At 43.2% G+C, this 22,969-nt stretch overlaps 1 protein-coding gene across 1 annotated transcript in view; it reads left to right on the top strand.

Annotated features, from left to right (window-relative positions):
• Positions 1-208: 208 nt before the first annotated feature.
• KLHL13 (kelch like family member 13) overlaps positions 209-22,969 on the top strand; it is a 182,511-nt gene continuing 159,750 nt past the window's right edge. The window contains exon 1 of the mRNA XM_029930928.1: positions 209-350. The gene's annotated coding sequence lies outside the window, so the exon portion shown is untranslated. The remainder of the gene's footprint in view (positions 351-22,969) is intronic.

The raw sequence follows: 22,969 nt of genomic DNA, 5'->3' as shown, positions 1-22,969 counted from the left end.
CCCCCTCCCCTCCTTAACCGGGCTCCCGCCCCCTCCCTCCCCACCCCCCCCGCACCCCCCCGGTGAGGTCAGGCGGAGGCTCTGCCGCTGCGGCCGCAGCAGCTCAGCTCCCATTCCGGGGACGCCTGGAACGGGGACTTTCGAAAATAAGTGGAGCGGCGTTCGGGTTAGGGTCCGCGCTCTCCGCCTGCGCGACGGCGAAGTGACCAGGGCGAGCTGGGGGTGCGGAGGTCGGGGGCTGGTGTCTCGCAGCGGGACGGAGCCCCGGCTGCGCCGCGCGACTCGCTCTCTGCCCCTCGGAGCGCAGCAAAGGGCTGCCGGCGGCGGGACGCGGGGACTCGGCAAACAAGGTGAGGCAGGGTCCTGAAGTCGCAGGGGCTCCATCAGCCGCCTCCCCGCCTCCGGGACCTGGCGCGGCGAGGCGGTTCGCGGTAGCGAGTTGCGATCTGCACTAGGGGCATAGGGACAGGGGACCAGCAGGGCTCTTGGCACGCACCGCCGCCCCCCCCCCCCCACTTCTTTTCCTCTCGCGTGCGGGTGCGCGCTCATCCCTGGACCTTCTCATCCCTACCTCCCTGACTCGCTGGCTTCGCCAGAAAGCCTGGGCTCTTCCAGGACCCCCAGAACCCAGTTTTCCTTTGCTTCTTTGTTATCCCTTCAAGATCTCGTTCGGGCTGCCCTGTCGCTGCCCTGAAGGTCTGGGGTCCCCTGCCCGCCTCCGTCCCACTGTCTCTTGCCCTCTAACAGTTTTTGCTTTGTGCCTCGCAACCCCTCATCCCTGCCTCAGAATCTTCTAACTTGGGAGGCTTCACCGCTGGCTCCCGAATCAAGAGCACACTCCTCTTCCTCGAAGCTTTTAACTCTGCTCCGACCGTCTTCATCTCTGGATGTCTTGGCTTCTTTGGTTTAATCACAGTTGCCTAATGATCGTCTTGGAAGCTGACTGTCTAGCCTACGGCTGACCGAAATTGATGGGAACGATCCTCTGATATATAGTAGCTAAGGAACTCAGAAGTTTCCTTCTAGGTTTCAGTAGCTTAGTCCAAGAACCACAGCCGGTTAAAACGTATGTTATGTGTGTCTGCGTGTATGTTTGTCTGCGATCCTAGCACATGGCCCTAAATCCGATTCTTCCTCCACTGCTGAGCAGGCCTGAGAGAGAGAAAGGAGACAGTGGGTGGGACTTTGGATGCCTGCTTCCATTTCTCCATCTGCAAACAGGGGTGTTCATCTTTTATTGCACTCAGAGAGGATTCTACTGGTTTGGGATAGTCCCTCAAGTTAGTGTAGGCTGTTTACCAAGCACATTGAATGGGAACTGAGGGAATCTGGGGTTGAAAACGGCCTCTGTTGGGAGGGCACCTGCCTTTAGATTTTTTTTTTTTTAAAGAAGCCAGAGTTTCTCTCTGTACATCTCCTATCTGTGTAAACTATCAAGAAGCAGCCTTTGCAAACCAGGTAGTTAAGAAAGAGACTCCTTTCCTGCAGACTGCAGATTAGTTTGCTTAAGTTGATGTCACACGAGTACCACGTATTTTCTCTGCGCTGTCGCCTTCTCCCCATGCAGTGGCCCCAGCCGCTCCCATACTGACGCTCATCTACTCACTTGCAGGCTGGAACTACTGTGTGAAGAAAACTGAATGGAGAAGCTGGGAGTAGAGGCAGAAACAGTGAATTAGCACATGCTGACGTTTGCGGTTGTGTGTTTTGGAAATGGGCTGTATCTAGTGCTTACATGTGAGAACAGAAAAGTAAATAAAGCTAGCAGTTATGACATCATTTTACATTTACAAACGTTAGCTCCTTCGATTCCAAGTGGTTATGAATACCTTTATCCTTAGAATCATGGAATTGTCTGCATGATGTGTGATCAGCTGTGCCCTTGACATAACGGGCATTAGCGGGCGGGGATCTCAGAAGAAACTAACTTGGTAAAGAAGGTAAGGACTACATGTCACCGCCCTGGCAGCACTGGTTTTGCCAGCGAGACCATGAATGTAGTTTCTGCTGCAACATCAAATGATGTATTTAGAAAATGGATATCAAAGAGCCTCGGCTTCTCCTGGTTTTAAAATCTGCACATTTAGAAGCACACTATGAAAAGCATGGTGTGACTATATAGAGTTTAAAGTTGATGTTGAGGAAAGCAGTTTCTAGAAGAACAGTAAAGGCCATTGATGATCAATTTACCTAGATGCATTGCAGCTGATTTGTAGTTTCGTAAATTCCTGACTTTGCTTCAGATTTATCAAAAAAAAAAAAATATACTAGAGAAAAAATTGGGCCAACCTTCCAAATCTGTAATTTTCTTGGCAACCCAGTCTGGAAAGACATATTAATTTGCAAACTGTTTCAAGGAAAACAGTTTATATCATTAAGTTATTTGTTTCTTCTTGTGATTATTAATATTGAATCTAAGCTAAGATTGCCACCCACGTAAACTACTTATGTTTGCCAGAAAAAAAAATAAAGTTGGACATGAGTTCATCTTAAGCGTTTTGCTCTGAATCCTTTTGCAATGTATTTTGATAAGCCCACCGGTACCCAGAGGTTCTCAGACTGGATGGTACTGATGTTACTAAGCAGAACTGCAGTTTGCTGTTGAATTTTTCATTTTCTTTACAGTTTGCATCTCTTTTCCTCACGTAACTGGACTTGCAGTAGTGAAATGAGACTAACCAATTTTCACGTTGTTTGATTTTGATGTTTAATAAACTCCTGCAACCTCCTCAAAGTATTTTTTCTTAACTCCGTTGCTTGGAACAGATCTGTTTTTGCTGCTGTGAGATAACGCAGTGATTTGCCACGCATCATCAGATTTCAGAAAATGTAGAAAGATTATGGAAAAATGAACAGCCCTGGAGAAAACATCTCAAAATTGGAAGGGAGGGGGAGGCTTTTTTTTTCAAGTTACTGGCACTCATATCATTCGGGTTTAAAATATATTGTTCATTCATTTAGTAATTTGTTTTCCAGAATTTGTTGAGCACCTTTCATATGCCAAAGCCCTCTACTGGGCATGAGGCCTGTATTAGTATTATTTTTTAAATGTGTATTTATTTATTTTTGAGAAAGAGAGAGAGAGAGACAGAGACAGAGCTGGACCTGGGGAGGGGCAAGGAGAGAGAGGGAGACAAAGAATCCAAAGCAGGCTCCGGGCTCTGAGCTGTTAGTGCACAGCCCAATGTGGGGCTTGAACCCCCGGAACTGTGAGATCGTGACCCAATCCAACATCAGACGCTTAACTGACAGAGCCATCCAGGCGCCCTGAGGGCCTATATTATTACAAGGCATGGTCCTTGACCTTGTGGAGTCTCACAGAGGCTATAGTCCACCAAAGGATATGGACAATATATAAGTAAACAAACGAAGACGATCCTTACAGATTGAAGGAAGACCAATGAAGGAAATAAGTAATGAAATGTGAGACGGAGAACTGGGAAGGGCTTATTTGGCAAGCGTGGTCAGGGAAGGTCTCTTAGCAGCAAAGGTGACCTTTGAACAGAGACCTGAAAGAAGAGAGAATAAACCTACCTTGTGAGGAGCAGAGACCAGAGTAAGCCAAGGCCCGGAGGCAGGAAGACAGACTTCTGGGTGTTTGAGGAGCAGAAAGCAAGGCAGGGCGGCTGGACTCAATGACATGGGTGGGGAGGAGGTGTTAAAGGTGCTCCAGAGCCTAAAGGGAGTTGAATAGTAACACCAGGCCTGGAAATTCTGCGAAAGAATTTGGGTTGATTCTCAGAAGGGGAAGCCATTGAATAGTGTTGATTAACTACTTTCCTGTGGGAGGTCATTGGCTGGGGAAAAAATTACTCAGTGGAAATAAATAAAAATGTGATTTGCCGACGCTGTCTAGCCACTCAGTTGTTGACGTTAAGACCCGAGAATGAAACGCCTTGTGTGATATGCATGCTACATCAACACGGAATTCGGAATTCGTTTCTTCCCCTCAGTATAGATAAGGGGGTAGGGGACTGGGAGGTGAATGTGTGGAAAAACAGTTTACTTTGCACTGTCATATTGTCACCGGTGCCCCGAGGTAAGCTATCACCCGCTTTATTAAAAATTGGATCACTGTTCACCCTAAGAATTTGTTTTCCAAAGAACGAGGTTTTATTTTCTCCTGGCAATATGTTTCCTCTGGAAGGTTGGAGGTCTCATGTGAACAGGAAAGACTACTTCGGTTTTAGAAATGACATTTGAGATTTTAAGAGGAGTTTGCCATTTTTCTTTACCTGTTGCCTTCTCCAGAGTTTTCCTTTTTTTTTTTTTTAAGATTTTTTTTAAAGTTTTTATTTATTTATTTAAGTGATCTCTACATCCAGCATGGGGCTCCAGTTCACGACCCCCGAGATCAAGAGTGTGCTCATGCTGTACTGACTGAGTTGGCTGGGTGCCCCTCTTCAGAGTACTTAAATTGCCATTCTTTAAGAGATGAGGGTTACTTTATTGATGCTTAAACTGATGTAGATTTCTCTCTCCTTCTCTCTCTCAAAAAACATTAATTTAGATTTGGTATTTATTTTGTGCCCTGAGCTCTTGCTCAAAAGCAGCCCAGCTTTGAGGTCTGGTTGGCTCCAAATAAGAAATCAGATGGTCACCGACATTCCACGGGGGTAAATCTTAACAGTGGGGCAATAACCTGCAAAACAGTCTTGACCGCCTCCTGCAGAATCTGCTTCCTACTCTTTAACCTAGCACTCAGGGCTTCTGGGTGGTGTGGCCAGGTGTGCTGTCTGACATGCCCTTATGATTCTCTTACACAAATCCTCTGCACGTTTCAAATGATCTTCTCCAGTTTGGAACTTTTCTGCTTAGCTTTGCACTTGGCATAGAGTAGGCACACAGTAAGCGCTTGTTGAATGGATGCATGCCACCATCTATTGGAGAAGCCATCTCCTTTCTTCTTCTGTGTCATCGCCCATCCCAACACGTGTCAAGCAACAGTTCAGAACCCGTGTCCTACTTTACACCAAACCCGCTGACCTCATCTCCAACTCTAGACGTGAACGGTAACCACATACTTGCCACGTGTGACATAATTCTGTTTTGCTGATGCCTGGCTCTCTCCCCACCAGAGTCTGACTTCATGAAGGCGACCTGGACCTGGCCTGGCTTTGCTCATCGTTGTACCCTAAGCACCTGGCCTGTGGTACACCCTCTATAAATAGTCGTGGGATAACACATAGATGGCGCTTTGTGATGTTTCCCTTATTATTGTGTTGGATACTTAAATCATTTAATACTGTTTTACTTTTCCCATGCCTGTCAGGCGTTCTCCAGCAGTTTCTGAGAGGTCCTAGAGTACAGTTATTATGAGCACAAGCTTGGGGGCAAGACTGTCTTCTGTTCCAGTTTTGCTGGGAGACTTGGTTGCTGTGGGACACTGGGCAGGTTGGTTACCCTTGTATTTCTCATGTGTCAGAGAAGGGTAACAAAACTTACCTCCGAGGGCACTTGCAAGGATTAAATGACTTACCTAAGTCTACAGCTTGTTTGCAACAGATAAATTTCAAAAGTTGAAAACTGATAAAAAGTTTTGTTTGGTGAGTACCACGCGCAGGTGGTAGGAGAGTCTGACCTGGACTGATACGATGGTGTTTACAGTCTTTGTTCTACTTAATGTGAATCTTTATTTGTCTTGGCTGCAGAATTAGTTGTATTTTTTTATGTTTATTTATTTTTGAGAGACAAACAGAGCATGAGTAGGAGAGGGGCAGATAAAGAGAGAGACACAACATCTGAAGCAGGTTCCAGACTCCGGTCTGTCCACACAGAGCCTGATGTGGGGCTCGAACCCGTGAACCGTGAGATCATGAGCTGAGCCGAAGTCGGACGCTCAACTGACTGAGCTATCCAGGTGCCCTTAGCTGTATGTTCATGGGGTGGTGCCTTAGACCCTACTGGAGAATTCCATAATATAGAATATGCAGGCTATGGCTGTCCCAAAAGCCTGGGTATTTCTGAATTTGTAAACACATCTGGCACCCAAGTTTTCAGATAAGGGATTGTATACCTTAGAGTAAAGTACTTAAATCAGCTCATTGCATATTAAGAAGTTGATGCTGTTGGTAGTAGAGATTAGAAAGGTAAATATACAATTGTCTTCTTCCCCATACCTTTCTTGTACCAGTTACCATGTAAATACATGCTGATTTGTTCATGCAACAACTCTGAATAGAGGGCTGGGTATATGAGCCCCATTTTATCATAGGAAAACAGATATGGGTCATGTGATTGCAATGAGCCAAGAACCGGATCTTTCAATACTCTCTCATCTAGTACCATTAGGGACATTTATTTTTTATTTTTCTTTTGTTATTCAAACCAAAGCATGCTCCTTTAGGGTGAGTCTCTTTGGTGGTGGTGGGGGAGGCAAGGGAGAGAGGGGAGGATTAAGTTAAGAACTTATTTAATGTGACTCGACACTTAGACGTTGCAGTTGCTAAATATTTGCTAAATATTTATCGAGCGCCTCATGTGTATGAAAATCAGTATTAGAAGCAGGAGAAAGGAACACAACAAATGAGGCACGTTTCCTGGCTCTTAGTTGTTCCCGCACCATGTGTGGTTATGTGGCCACATAGCGGTGCCTTACAATTCTTTCTTTTTCTCTGTAAGATTCAGATCATTAACACTAAAAATGTACCAAGGAAAACACAATGGGCCATTGAAAACTCAGTGTCCAGTATATGGAATTGGTTTTTAAAACCTTAACCGCTCTCCGCCCTCTGAAATATCCTCCCTACGTGACATCCTGGCAAACTTTCCTTTCTAACAAAATTAAGCAACATGCAATTTGTATTGTTCTTTCTTATCAGTGTTTATGATATATTGTGTTTGACCTTTTGCCTTTGTGGGTTTCAGAGTAATTCTGTGTCTTAAAAGATTTTTCGAGAATATTCTTGCATTTGAAAACTAGTGCTTCAACCCATTCTCCTAATTCATCCAACAGATATGTGTGGAGTACGTATTATATTCTATAGGTATAGAATGACAGATATATATTAAGTAACTAATATATTCTATTTGTTTAAATTAGGCATTGCACTAGTTTAAGCAAATAGAATCACTGTGAAGTGCTCTTTTCCTCAAACTGGAGTGCACTGGGTGTACTGGGTGAGTGGGTAGGGATGTGCTAGTGTGCCTCCAGGAACTACAGAATTAAACAGCTCGTGTCTTCTTGAGGAATCGACTTCACACAACCATTAAAGAGAACATTCACTGGCAGCTAATTAAAAATGTTTAATAATTTTTGGACAAATTTATATGTATTGTGCTTTAGAATGCAACAGTCCTATGGACTGGAGGTAAAACCCAACTTTGAAGCACGTCTCTGCTTGTGCAGTATCCGCTGTGGTAACCCTCCTGTGACCCTTTGAAAAGCACTGAGGCCATAGTGTGCTGGATCTGTTCCTTTAGTCAAGTGCCCAGACATTTTCAGAGCCTTAAATTTTCATGATGACTTTCAGGAAAGGTAATAGATGTTCATTGTTTCAAGGGAGCACTCTGGTTGTGTGATGGTGGTCTCCGTCCTAAACTGGGTTGAATCCTAACAGAGTTCCTGATATTGGTGGGAAATAGCTCAGACTAATAGTGAAGGGCCTGCCAAGGGACTGATCTTCAGAAGACAGGCTGTTGGAACACAATGACCATGAACTTAAAGCAACACGATTGGTGAAGTCAAAACTTTGTCCCATCCTATGAGCACTTGCCCGTGTCACTGATCGGCCTTAGCCTCTGCTAACTTTAAAGCCTGCTCACTTATGACTCGTGCAGGATACACATTGCTTTGTTAATTGCTGGCTACTGCAGTGTTTACGACTAGAGCAAAGTTGTCGAGGTTCACGTGTTTGGAGGGTAACAAGGTTTCTAGAGTTTTAGATGGTTTTGCAAAGGGGTGAGCAATGCACGGGAGGGATGCCTGTTACCAAGCAAATGATTTGATTTGCTCCAAGTGACAAAGATGAAGAAGAGAAAGGCAAGTGAAGAAAAGCAGTGAGCAGCACTGGAGTAAGGCGAATGTGGAATCTTTCCACTGATTGTGATTATTGCCGTCCCACTTTCATGGTTGCTGGCCCGCAGGGCCTGCCATTGTCATATTGTTGTGTTACTGCCCCGAGTTCCAAAGGACATGGGTGTAGAGGGGTGATTAAGGGATGGTCGTTATATTCTGTGTGTCAAGTGCTTTGGTAGTCCTTTCAGTAAAAGGGGATAATAGAGTTGTAGAGTTTGGCTTCTTGGTCCCATTTTATAGAAGTGGGCCATTCTTTTCTCCAGAACTTCATGTCAACAATGTTTTCTGTTCTACTACTTAATGGATCTCAGTGGGAAGGTAGTAGAGATTGATGGCTAAGATCTTGAACCCTGGAATCACAGGCTTGGGTTCAAATCCTGACTCTGCCTCTTCTTGTCAGTGTCAATTTGGGGCAGCCCCCTTCATCCCTCTGAGCCATGTTGGCCTCCTTTGTAAATGTCTCCTCCAATCGTTTTAAGGATTCATGAGCTGATGCATATAAAGTCCTAAGCATAATTCAAGCTATATAGTAGATATTCTTTTGTTAAATTTAATTTTATCTTTTAAAACTTATTTTTTATTTCTTTATTTCTTTATTTTGACAGAGAGGCAGTGAGCAGGGGAGGGGCAGAGAGAGAGGGAGAGAGAGAATATCAAGCAGGCTCCACATTGTTAGCACAGAGCCTGACACGGGGCTAGATCCCACGACAATGGGATCATGACCTCAGCCAAAACCGAGAGTTGGACGGTTAACGGCTTAACTAACTGAGGCACCCAGGTGCCCTCATAGTAGATATTCTTATTATTTATTCTTTCAACAGATTAATGGCTTAACTAGTTAAAACTTGTGGCATGCCATAGGAGATTTGCCATTTATGTATGAACCAGAAATGTAAGGAAAAACTGTATCTTTCCTTTATATTACCTTAATCCCAGTGGGAGTGATACTTTTCAAATATACATCTTTTAAATAGTGAATTGACCAGTTAGAAGTAGCAGTAGTTTTCCGGCAGTCGAGAAGGTTCAAGGTAAATGCCTGGTTTATTACCTATTCAAAGATGGCATCCCATTGAATGCAAGGAGAATGTCAATTTCTTAATATGATTGGGCTAATATATATTTAAATATGATAAATAGTTAGCTTAATAGGATTTAAAAGTTTACTCTTCATTTCAAAGGGAAAAGGAGATGCAAGAAAATGTATTCAGTAAACAATGTTGTGCTTTAAACGTGAAAACTTTTGGTGTTCTGATAATCAAAGAGGTCATATATTTTCTTGGTTTGTCTCTATTCCAGATTTGAAGTCCCCACAGAAGAAAATATTGAAATATTCATAAGAGTTAAGTCACTGGGAGGAGGGTTACTCCTTTTGAATAATGCCTTCTGTAGGTTTTGAATGGTTATGGTTTTCTTAAGCTTTTGTTGTAGTTACTCTAGCAACAAATCAAATGATACCTTAGAGATGATAAAAGTTTAGTGGCAGCATAGATCAATGAGGGGATAAGTCTGAGTAGATTATTGAGAGCAGCTTCCGGTGTCGGAGGGCTTATATAACCTTTTGGGTGGAAGCACGTGAAGGTAGTGTCCCTGCGTTCCCCGGTTCCAGTGTTCCTCGTTTCCCGTGTCAGACAGATGACGAAACCGTCAATCCTTGGGTAGCCAACTTGGTTACGGAATGCCATGGATGTCCAGAAGGGAATAAATCAGGAAAGGCATTGCCCAAATCACTATATATTGACTATATATTTCATGATGATTGTTATGATAATGTATATTCAAATACACTTGAAAAGCCTAGCTCGCCATAGTAACGAGATCTATTATGTATTAGCAGTGTTACCTGCATTTACAGATAGGCATCAGGATCACCACCGTATCTGAACATGAAAAGACAACATTCAAAACCAGTAATAAGCTCAAATGTTACGGATAATGTCATCTACTTATAGAGCGACCTTCTTTGGAAGCATGATTAATTATTATTTCCTTCAGTAAAGTATGCACCATGAAGAACCAGTTGCAGAAGGTCCCATCGTCTGAGAGGGGCTCCTGGATGGCTCAATTGGTTAAGCATGTGACTTAGGCTCAGGTCATGATCTCACGGTTCATGAGTTCCAGCCCTGCTTTGGGTGAACCCCACTTCTCTCTCTCCCCCTCCCCCTGTCTCCCTCCCACTCTCTCTTCCTCTGTTCCTTGTGGGATTCTTTCTCTCTCCCTCTCTGCTCCTCGCTCACTTGCACTCTGTCCCAGTAACTAACTAATGAATGAACCAACGAATGAACGAACTTGTTAGCCCAAAGGATTCTTTCCTGTTTCTCGTCTTTCACCTGACAGCATATAGATGTCTTATTTAAACATTCACGAGCAAGCATTTGTTAAGTAATTATGCCAAGCATTCTACTCGGAGGGAGAAAATACATCCACTGCCCTGAAATATCTTACAGTCCAGCAGGGGCAAGCGAGAACACAGAGCAACTTGATACGAGCCGATGCTAATACTGATGATGAAGAAGTAGTTACTAAATTATTAGCAGCCACCATGGGCATGGCACCGTTGTTCGTGCTTTAGATGCATGAGTGCATTCAAACCACGTAGCATTGCTATGGAGGTAGGGACTGCTTTTATCCCCATTTTACAGATGAGAAAACTGAGGCACAGAAAAGTTAGCTACCTTCCCCCAAAGAGCTAGCATTAAAAACTAGGCAGCCTAGTTTTAGAGTCTGCGTTTTTTAACCACAATAACTTCCTTTTTATTCTATCTCTGACTGACGAGGGATGTTACATGAGAGCCTGGACACCTAAACCAGGCACGCTAGAGAACATGCTGGAGAAATAAAGAGGAAATATCAGAGTAAGGCGTTAAAGTTGGCGAGGTACTTTGAATAAGGTGCTTTAGAAGTGGGTCTTATTGAAGAGCAAAGAAAGCTTTCTGGATGTTTTAATGCCCAAAGCTGGGTGCATATATGTGTGTTACATGTGTGTGCACAGGCGTGTGTGTGTGTGTGTGCCTTTTGAATTGGAAAAAAATGGCAAGGATAAATCACATTGAGAATCCTTTATGTCCACATCCGGTCACAGCTGTTCTGTGCAGTATCAGGCTCCACAAACATGTTCTTAGAAGCATGTACCGACTTTATGGAGCTCTAATTCAACTGCCCTACCATTCAGCCATCTAAAGTGTACAGTTCAGTGGTTTTTAGTATCTTCACAGAGTTGGGCAACCATTACCACAATCAATTTTAGAACACTTTCATCACCCCCAAAAGAGAAATAGGTGTTTTGAAACAAACATAGTGAAGAAGGGAATGGAAGTAGTGTGCCCGTTGATACTACTGCTTTTCTGGCAAAACTGTTCGGAGACCCAGCTCAGCATAGCTCCAATCTCGTGCTGCTGTTTGCAGTATAGCTCCAAACTGCCACGGGATGCCTTCTTCTCATTTCATTTTGATTGTTGACTAGTCTTCTATGGGATTCTGTACTTATCTGACTCTGAATGCCGAATCCATGGTGATTTGCCCATTATGTACTTATTACAAACATGGATATTAGTACTCCCTAACTCAGCCAGATTTGTATTTGAAAACAAAACTGCTAGGGATGCGTGGGTGGCTCCGTCGGTTGAGCATCCAACTTCACCTCAGGTCATGATCTCTTGGTTTGTGGGTTCGAGCCCCACCTCAGGCTCTGTGCTGACAGCTAGCTCAGAGCCTGGAGCCTGTTTCAGATTCTGTGTCTCCCTCTCTCTCTGACACTCCCCTGCTTACACTGCCTCTCTCCCTCCCTCTCTCTCAAAAATAAATTAAAAAATTAAAAAAAAAGTAAACATTAAAAAAAATTTTGACAGGTGCCTGGGTGGCTCAATCACTTAAACGTCAGAACTCTTGGTTTTGTCTCAGGTCATGATCTCACGGTTTGTGGGAATGAGCCCTCATCAGGCTCTGTGCTGACAGCCTGGAGCCTGCTTGAGATTCTCTCTTTCCCTCTCCCTCTGCCTCTCCACTGCTCACATTCTCCCCCCCCCCCAATAAATAAATAAACAAAAAAATCTTTGGACATAATTTGATCTTGAAGAACGTAGGTGTCTTTTTAATTTTTTTATTTTTTATTTATTTATATTGGGAGGGGATGGAGGAATAGAGAGGGAGGGAGACACAGAATCTGAAGCAGGCTCCAGGCTGTGAGCTGTCAGCACAGAGCCTGACACAGGGCTTGAGCTCACGAGCCATGAGATCATGACCTGAGCCAAAGTCAGATGCTAACTGACTCAGCCACCCAGGCGCCAAGTAGGTGTCTTTTTAAATGAGTTACTCTTGGATTGGTCTCTTGGTACTTCTTATTTCACCTACTTTTTCTTTCAGAATGATTTTGAAATATTATTTTATGCTTCCTCAGTACTTTTTCATGCTTATTATATACTTGGATTGAGTTTATTCTTAGGGGCCAAACTGGTTTCATTTGAAGTTGAAGTGACTTGATTGACTCAAAATGATTTTCTGTAAATGTTAAGGGTGTGTGTGTGTGTGTGTGTGTGTGTGTGTGTGTGTGTGAATATATATATATATGTGTGTGTGTGTATTATATATATATGAAGTATAGTGATATATATAACTGAAATATAGTTGACATACAATATATTAGTTTCAGGTGTGCAACATAGTGATTTAACGATCGTATACATTAAGAAATTCTCACCAAGACCAGTGTCGTTACCCCCTGTCACCATACAAAATTATTACAATACCATTGACTGTATTCCCTATGCTGTACTTTACATCCCTGTGGCTTATTGATAAATAGAAGTCTGTACCTTTTAATGCCCTTCACCTCTTTTGCCCATCCCCTCAAATCCCTGTGCTTTGGCAATCACCAGATTGTTCTGTTTGTGAGTCTGTTTCTGTTTTGTTTGTTTGTTTTGTTTTAGATTCCTTGTATAAATAAAAATCATATGGTATTTGCCTTTCTCAGTGTGACTTACTTCACTTAACATAATACCCTCTAGGTCCATCCATGTTGGCACAGATGGCAAGATTCCATTCTTTTTTATGGCCGAGTAATATTTCAACACACACTCACACACACACACTCTACACCATCCGTACCCATTCATCTAGGATGCTTCCGTATCGTGGCTACAGCAAACAGTACTACAATAAACACAGAGATACAGAAATCTTTTTGAATGAGTGTTTTGGTTTTCTTCGTGACCTGAGGAGGGATTAACTGGATTGTGTGGCATTTCTATTTTTAATTGTTTGAGGAGCCTCCGTACTGTTTTCCACAGTGGCTGCACCAGTCTGCATCCCCACCAGCAGTGGGAAAAACAGAAAAACAGTGCTAAGGCGGATGTCCAAGAGTTTGCTACTTGTGTTTTCTTTTAGGAGATTTGTGGTGTCAGGTCTTACGTTTAGGTCTTTAGTCCATTTTGAGTTTATGGTTGTATATGGCATAAAAAAGGGGTCTAGTTTGGGTCTGGTTTCATTCTTTTGCATGTAGCTGTTCAGTTTTCACAGCACTGTTTATTGAAGAGATTGTTGGACGCTTACCTGACCGAGCCACCCAGATGCCCCTTATTTTGCTTATCTCTAAACTAATTTTTGTAGATCCAATTTTCTACCTTTGGCTCCTCCCTCTTCCCCTGTTATTTGTGGGTGGTGGCTGCTATGGGCTTGCTGATGGGTGGGGCTGGTCCCTCCTGCCTTTCCAGGACCAGAGTCCTGGAGCTGACTGTCACTTTGAGGGGGATGCCCGTCTTAAGTGAGACAGCTTGACAGATGTGGCGGGTAGGAGGTGCTCTGTATCTGCGTCTGCCAGGATGGGTGGGTTGAGTGGGTTGGGCCTGGGCCACATACGGAGACCAGGAGAGTGGTGGTATTGGCAGATAGAGAGTGCCTTTCAATTAAACCAACTTCCTGGGTCCTATAGGGGGAAATGCACTGAAAGCCTTCTTTAAAAAATATTTTTTAGTGTTTATTTATTTTTTGGAAAGAGAGAGAGAGACACAGAGCATGAGCAGGGGAGGGGCACAGAGAGAAGGAGACACAGAATCCGAAGCAGGCTTCAGGCTCCAAGCCATCAGCACAGAGCCTGACATGGGGCTCGAACCCAGGAACCGTGAGATTATGCCCTGAGCTGAAGTTGGACACTTAACCGACTGAGCCACCCAAGGGCTCCTTACGGTGACCCTTTGAGAGATGAGTATCAGTTTCCTATAGCCCTCCGACTTCCTTAGGGTTAAACCCCACTGGTTTTCAAAGCCAGACATTTGGGGGGGACTTGTCTTCCCAGTGCAGGTCCTTGGGGTGGGGTGCCCAGTCTGGGGCCTGGTCCTTTTTTCCTCAGGCAGGGCCTCCCATCCTGCGGGATCCCTTCCACTTCTGGGTCGAAGTGCCAGGGGTTTGTTCTTCCCACTCTTTTCAGTGTGTCTTTCCCCCAAATCCCCGGCTGTGGGAGAGCAGTTCGTGTAGTCTTCGGGTCAGTTTCTGCGTTTGGCACATCTTACCGAGTTGCAGCCTTGGTGTGTCTGTGGGGGAGGTGCGCTCACAATCCTCCTACTGCCGTCTTCCCTGCGTGTATTTCTCACTTGCCTCAGTGGGTTCCCTGTTCATCATGTGGAACCATGATGTCCTGATCCTGCAGCTGGAGGGTAGGAGAGCACTGGACAAGGACGGGGCAGGCGCCTGGCTGGCTCAGTCGGTTAAGCCGCTGGCTCTTGGTTTCAGCTCAGGTCATGATCTCATGGTCGTGGGATCGAGCCCTGCGTCTGCTTGGAATTCTCTCCCTCTCTTTCTCTGCCTCTCTCCTTCGAGCGCTCTCTCCCTGTCTCGAAATAAATAAATAAACATAAAAAAAAAGAACTAGATAAGGTGGCACTGCTGTCACTGGAAAGAGAAAACTAAGTGCTGTATACCATTATGTTAATTAGGTGGAAGCACATCCTTATCATGAAGATTAATAGCTCACATCGCCCGGAGTTAGGATGGGAACTGCTGTGTGGTTAAAAGGGGGGAAAAAAAAAGGATGCTTGCGTGATTTAGGAGTTTTGGTGTCTATATTAGGATGCTGCCTGCTTTCATTGCTAATTTTGTTTATTAAGCCATTAAGGTAGTGGGCCATATGGAAAGGGGTCAGGAATCTGCTGATTGAAGGCAAGCCAAACTGGTCCGGTTTAAGAGGGCCATTGTGAATGAGAAAGGATCAGCCATTTAGAAAAGAGGATTTAGAGTAATGTGAACATTCAGTGTTCTGTGACTTTTGAGATATCATTCACTGATCTTAAAAAATGAACCCATTATGATGTACTCATAAACTTCACAGTAGTTTGATTTTCTGCTTAATTTAGTGCCAGACATGGTGTAGACTCCTTAATAGTTTAGAATGGCTCTAAGTGACTCTACGTGAGGGTTAGGTCCATCTACCTGCTATAAAGATGAATCTGCTTTCTCTGCCCAAAAGGAGACTCATTGGCTTTAATTAGCCTTCCTATATAGGGCAGCACTCTCTGATGAGAGGAAATGAGTGATTTCACATACATTCATTGAAGAAAAATTAGTGAGCGCCTTCTTACCCGTGCGCTGGGGAATGCAGTGGTGAACAAGGCAAAAGCCTACTTTGATTCCCCGAGGCAGTCACTGTATCCTGTTCATTTTCTTTGTTCTTCTGAAATGCTGTGGAAAGGCCTTATAAGATGAGTGAGTCTCTCTTGGCACTCTGTGTTTGGAGTCGTAACTCTAAGGAGGAAAAGGAAAATTGGTCTCCAGCTCCATCAGGCTGAAGCACTGCCCTTAGTTTTAAACCCTTGTTTAATTCCTGTGTGCCCAAGTACTTTCTCGGTTGTTCCCTGCATTCCTTTCCAGTAACTCCGCGGACGTGATCAGATCACACTGTGACCGTCATCATTTAATTTTCAACTGGAGAAGCGTGCTTAGTGGAAATACACACTGCCAAGGGACTTGTATAGGAAGAGGTAATTTCCATGACATGGTACCTTGTGACAGGCACGTGGTGTCCCTGCCTGTTTTAAAAATGTTACCTCCGTAGGTCCTAAAGTCTTAGAATTTGTCTGACATTCCCGCTCTTTGGTTAGACCTGTGGCTTCTGAAGATTTTGGTTTGCTGGTTTGAGTTTGGAGTTTTAGTTACCAGAACCCCTTTAAAAGAATCCGACCCCATTAACATGCGGTCGTTTCCTAGGTGTGTAGTTATTGAAAGATACTAGGCGCCTGACCAGGAGAGTAATTTTCAGTATGGCGGGGATCGGGAAATGTAGGTGCCGATCTCCTTCCTTTCCTGTGTTATCTTCGTTAATGAAAACTTTTCTATCCATTTAAAAAACCGATTCTGAATAACAGAATAATAATTTTAGGACCGTAAATGAACCTGAGGCCATTGCTCTGCTCTCTTAACCACAGTATGTAAGTCATTCATGTCGACAACCCATTTTTGCCTTCTATTCACGTTTACGACTTAGCATTGTTTGAACATAATGACATTCTGATTACCTGCACATGGTCACTAAAACTTGAAAGATGTGGATTCTAGAACTTCTTTGGTTTTTTATTACGTATTTATTTTTAGGACTGTTTTTTTTTACCGTCTGGTTTTATTGGAAAGTATGAGCAGCTCTTGAGTCCTTCGGATCCGGTTTTAAATGTCACTGTATATTCGTGGAGAGAGAGGTTAACTTGCTGTAATAGAGGCCTTGAAATAATAGTCCCTTAAGCAAGTGTTCGTTCTTACTTCATAGCAGTTCAAGGGTGGACAGCACCTCCTTGATTACTAGGTATGCGGGCTCCTTCCATCTCATTCTGTGGTCCTCAGAAAACACCTTCGTCTTGTGATTTTAGCTTTCTCTAACTCACTATCCCATTCTTTGTATTTTAATGTTTATTTATTTTTGAGAGAGAGAGATACAGAGAGAGAGAGAGAGCATGAGCAGGGGACGGGCAGAGAGAGAGGGAGACACGGAATCAGAAGCAGACGCCAGGCTCTGAGCTGGCAGCACAGAGCACCATGGGGGCTCGGACCCAAGAACCGTGAGATCATGACCTGACCCAAAGCTGGATGCTTAGCTGACTGAGGCACCCAGGCGCCCCACCGCTATCCCGTTCTTATTTTAACCAAAGAGAAGGCAGGAGGGCAGGAGGGGGGACACTCCTTCCATTTAAGGATATAACTTAACAGTTGTGAGCATCAGTTGGGCACATGTCCCACTGGCCGGACCTCAGACCTATGGCGACACCGCTATAAGGGAGGCTGGAAGATGCGGCCCTTAACTATGTGGCCATGCGCCTGGTAAAATTATTATTCGTTCATTGGAAGGGAAGAACAGACATTGGGGGACAATGCATAGTCTCTGCCGTACACTATTACTGATGTCACATTTTAGGACTTGTCTGGACATATTACAAACTTGTCAGCATGCCAGACAAGCCCGTCATGGTCTGGGCTCCTGCCTGTCCCTCTGGCTTCTCTCTCACTCCTTCTAAAGCCACATTCCAAGTTGCATGTCTGCAAACTGTCCATGTTCTCTTATGCTCACACTTCATTACTTGCTGCTTTTCCTGAAGTGACGGGCACCTCTCGTCCTTCAGGGGTTTCATTGTCCCCCGTCCTGGGACTGTGTCCTTGAGCTTCCTGTGCTTCACAGCTGCTGCTGGCTGTTTCCGTCACACAGTTTTATCGTGTCGTTGGTGCTTCTCGCCAGCGGTCTTCCTTACGGTGGGCGCTTCTCCCTCTCTGTGTCTCCCACCGGACTGTGAGTTCCTTGGGGGCAAGGGCCGGGTCAGTCACCTCTGTGTGGTCTGCTACGATACCTGACCCCGATGTTCAGCTGGGGTTCGTCGAGTGAGAAAGTGAATGAGTGCAGGTTTAGCTTACTGATTGTGGTGCTTGATTAAGCCACCAGCCCTTTTGCCATTTGGAAATTGCCATACTTAGACTATTTCCTAGTAGCCAGGGCCGGGTGAGTTTATAGGATGCATTGGTAAAATCAGATAGACAGTTTGAAACATTTATCAGATGACTAAAATATGCACATTATAGAAGATGTAAGAAAGAGATGTGTAAAATTTGAAGCGGGGGGAGCCCTTATGTATCATTTAATCCAACCCTTCTAGTTTAAAAAAGATATAAAATATCATGGAGAGGAAGAAGTTTAATTAACTTGCTCATGAGCTTCTGTGTTCAATGAGCATGCAATGTCATTGGACAGATAAGATGTACAGAGATGAAAAAGATGGTTGAGAAAAAAGGAGTAGAAAAGACTGGATTAGTCAAGGTAGGTTCAACCACAAATTCAGTTGTTGTTGTTGTTGTTGTTTTTTTAAGTTTTTATTTATTTCGAGGTGGGGCAGGGGCAGAGAGAGAGGAAAAGAGACAATCCCAAGCAGGCTCTGCAGTGTCAGCATAGAGCCCGATGCAGGGCTTGAACCCACGTACTGTGAGATCCTGACCTGAGCCAAAATCAAGTGTCAGATGTTTAACTGACTGAGCCACCCAGGTGCCCCAACCACTGACATAGTTTTTGACGTGAGCCTTGATGGCTGGAAAGGATTTGGATACGAGAAGATATCCCAGATATAGGGAACATATGAATAAAAGTGCACTAGTAGTAAGAAAGAAAGGAGAAAAATAGAGCCAGAAAGCAGAGGTACCTGAGTATCGTGCTGCAGACGGAAACCACCACCAGTTTTTGAGTTACGTGAGTGATACAATGACAACAATTTTTGCATGTTTTATTTGACTGATAGGTGGGCCGAGCTGATGGCTCAATGGATCATGAAACTGGAACATTGTCTAATAAGCCAATTAAATAATACAAACTGAATAAATTCTAAAGTTTTTGCTCAATGGTGAAAACATGAAACACTATGAATTCCCATGATAATGAACATGCCAGCTTTTTTCTTCATGAAAAAAAATGGAAGCCCAAGCAGCAAGCTTGTAATATTAGTAAAGTGCACATATTCGTCCTGATGTACTGTTAGATAATTGTATAAAGGCTCACGTTATGCTAATAAACTGTACAAATTCTGGCAGTAACCGAGAATACGGTAGCGGCTGCAGCCCGCAGCCTTTCTGGGTTTTTTGCCAAGGCAGCCAGTGAACCGGAAGTGGCATGGACCCTCTCAATGCACTTGGAAGCCATTTTGTTTAAAAAAGTTTTCTTTAGAAAAGTAAAATGTGTTTTGGTACAAAACAGAGGCAAAGAGAGAACGATAACCAGAGATATGCACTAAATTAAACTTGATCTGAAAATGAAAAGCATTTGTATGGTCAGGGATGAGTGTGTTTCTTTTTTTATTTTTTTTTTACTGCTTTATTTATTTTTGAGAGAGAGAGACAGCATGAGCATTGTGGATGTAAGAGTTTATACAGCAGGAGTGCCTGGCTGACTGTTGGTTGGGTGTCCAATTCATGGGATGGAACCCCTTGTTGGGCTCTGCGCTGACAGCTCCGGGAGCCTGCTTGGGAGTCTCCCTCTGCCCCTCCCCCACCCACGCACAAGCACTCCCCCGCGCGCGCGCTCTCAGAATAACTAAATGACACAAAATGAAATAAAACAAACTTAAGACAGTGTGTGCGCGTGCGCACCCGCGCTCTCTCTCTCAGAATAACTAAATGAAACAAAATGAAACAAAAAAAACTTAAGAGTTTTATATAAGCAGTGGCTCTCTGTCTCAGAATAACTAAATGAAACAAAACGAAACAAGACGAACTTAAGAGTTTACATAGTATAGCCGTGGTTGAGAGCCTCGGCTCCAAGCCTGACTTAAAATCAGTCTGCCACTTGCCACTTGTATGTTAATAAGTCAGTTACTTAATTTCATTGAGTCAAGGTTACCTCATCTCAAATGGAGAAAACAAGAAATTCGATAGGAATTAAATAAAATTATGGTGTGAGTGTTTAGCACAATACCCAGAATATTGTAAGATTCAGTGAACGCTACCCATTATTATTTTATATAAATCGTATAATTAGATTTTCAAAGGAACATTGACTGTTAGTTTCAGTTTTGTTCCAGCTATTTTAAGCAAACATCTATAGAAGAAAAAATATCAAAAGAATAAGTAACTGACAACCTCAGCAATTTAATGGTTCTCAAAGAAGAGGCTACTGTTGTCAACTACTTGGGCAGTAACTAAAGAAAATGATAAAAATTAACCCCCAGACTTTGAATGACTTTGCCTTTAACTCTTATTGATTTGATTTGTTTTAAATTACCTCAGTATGACTTAGGAAATAACCTAGTACAATTAGACTTCTAAAAAACCTTGTTTTGAAATAATTACTGATTCACAGTCACTTGCAGAGACAGCACAGAAAGCAAGCAAGCGTGTGTCCTTCACCTTGTTTTCCCCAAGGTAACTGTCGCAAGTCCTAGAAATTGACATTGATACAATGTGCTTTGTAATTTTACACCATTTTGTCACATTCTACATCATGTAGCCATCTCTACATCAAGATCTAGAACTATTCCATCACCCCAAACACAATTTAGACAACTCAAGAGGATAAGGAAGGAAGGAAGGTCTATTGTATTTACCCATCTTTTTCTTACTGTGTTCTTTCTTTCTTCCTGATATTGCGAGATTTCTTATTTTATCATTTCCTTTCAGTTTAGAGCACTTCTGTTAGCCTTTCTTTTAGAGTAGGTCTTCAGGCAACAAATTCTTCGTTATCCCTCATCTGAGAATACATTGATTTCCCCTTCATTCCTGAAGGATATTTCTGCTGGCTATCAGATTCTGGGATGACAATTCCTTTCTTTCCACGTTCGGAAAATCTTGTGTGCCCTTCCTTATGGCCTCCATGATTTGCTGATGAAAAATCTGTCATGGGAATCGTTTTCCCCTGTAGGTAAGGTGGCATTTCTCTGTCTCTCTCTGATTTAAGGATATTTTTCTTCATCAGAGTATGACCATAATGAATATTAGAATAGGTTTCTTCAAGGACACCTGGGTGGCTCAGTCACTTAAGCGCCTGGCTTCAGCTCAGGTCATGATCTCACGGTTCGTGGGTTCGAGCCCTGCGTCTGGCTCTGTGCTGACAGCTAGCTCAGAGTCTGGAGCCTGCTTCAGATTCTGTCTCCCTCTCTCTCTGACCCTCCCCTGCTCGTGCTGTCTCTCTCTGTCTCTCAAAAATAAATAAAAAACAGAAAAAAATTAAAAAAAAATAGAATAGGTTTCTTCAGGTTTACCCAATTTGGGGTTCACACAACCTCATGAATGTGTAAGCTTATTTCTTTGGCCAAATTTGGAAAGTGTTCAGACACTATTATTTTTGAGAGAGAACACGCATATGAGCAGGAAAGGGGTAGAGAGAGGTGGGGATAGAGGGCCAAAGCGATCTCTGGGCTGACAGCGGGAGCCTGATGCAGAGCTCGAACTCATAAACTGTGAGATCACGACCTGGGCTGAAGCCAGACGCTTAACCGACTGAGCCACTCAGGCGCCCAGCTAATAAAGTATTTTTAAATAAGATATGTACATTGCTTTTTCAGACCTAATGCTATCGCGCACTTAACAGACTCCAACATAGTATAAAGAACTTTTTTTTTAAGCATAAGTTTGATAGTCACTGGAAATAAAAAATTCATTTAACTTTCTTTATTGTGATACGTTATTGCGGTGGTCTGGTACCCACACCTGCAGTACCTCTGAGGTAAGCCTGTAAATCGACAAAAAGGGTATAAAATGTACACACATGTAAGATATATATACATATGTATGTGTGTGTAACTATTTATACATGTATACATATGATTATATTCAGTAGGAAGCTCTAAGAGGTAGACATCTCCTCAAGGCAAGAGAGATGAATAAAGCTGTAGAACAATGGAATGAGCCACCTCGGGGTACAAGGACTTCCTGTCACTGAACGTGATTAAGGAAAGGCTCGTTGACCTCTTGACAGGGGCGATAGTTTAGAGGAGAGTTCAGCATTGTTTGGTGATGGGATCCAGATGATCTTTTAAGTTGTCTTTGGACTCTGAGATTTTATTATTTCAGTTATTTCAACTGATGCTTGAACTTGGGAGACATAAGTATAGTTTACATATTTTATCTTCCTTATTTGACAAAGGAGAAGTCCTTTATTTTCTTGATTTTTAGTTTATTTTTATTTTCTTTTATTTAAAAAGTTTTTAAACATTTATGTATTTTTGAGGAAGAGAGAGACAGAGCATGAGCAGGGAAGAGGCAGATAGAGAGAGGGAGACACAGACTCCGAAGCGGGCTCCAGGCTCGGAGCTGTTAGCACAGAGCGTGATGTGGGGCTTGAACTCAGACCATGAAATCATGACCTGAGCCGAAGTCAGAAGCTTAACCGACTGAGCCACCCAGGTGCCCCTAGTTCTTTATTTTTAGAGTACTTAAGTGTCACATCTAACATTTTTTTTAAAAAGGCTACCGTCGCGGAGTAACATTCTCATTATTAGGATTGTATTACATTACATTAGGCATCACCAAAATGATATTTCATTGGAAGGGTGTAGAGGACTAACACGGTAGTGCACAGCTCCTGGGCTGGGGGAATTGAAGCAGGGTGCCAGGTTTAGCCTGTCTGCTGGAGATTTCCCCTATAACACGATGTGCATGTGGTTTAATTTCTACTGGCAGACATTGCTAGTTTCTTATTTTTGTCTGTATGCTTACAGATGTTTTCTATGCAAATAAAAATACATACATCCATCTTCTTTTAAATACAAATGAGAACAATGATAGAAACTGCTCTTTTAAACAAAATTTAATTCATGTCACAGATCTTTCCATGTCTGGGCCTAAATACCTACCCTATGTAATTTTTAAACATTGAGATAAAATTCACATACCATAAAACTCACCCTTTTCAAGTGTACAGTTCAGTTTTTGTTTTTGTTTTTTTGCTTTGGTCATAAAATTGTTCAACCATTACCACTCATTACAGAACTTTTCCATCAGAAGAGACCCTGT

This window comes from Suricata suricatta, chromosome X, assembly GCF_006229205.1.
Source record: "Suricata suricatta isolate VVHF042 chromosome X, meerkat_22Aug2017_6uvM2_HiC, whole genome shotgun sequence".
NCBI classification, from domain to species: domain Eukaryota; kingdom Metazoa; phylum Chordata; class Mammalia; order Carnivora; family Herpestidae; genus Suricata; species Suricata suricatta.
Note: the sequence above shows the minus strand (reverse complement) of the source record. Positions and strands in the feature narration are given on the sequence as shown.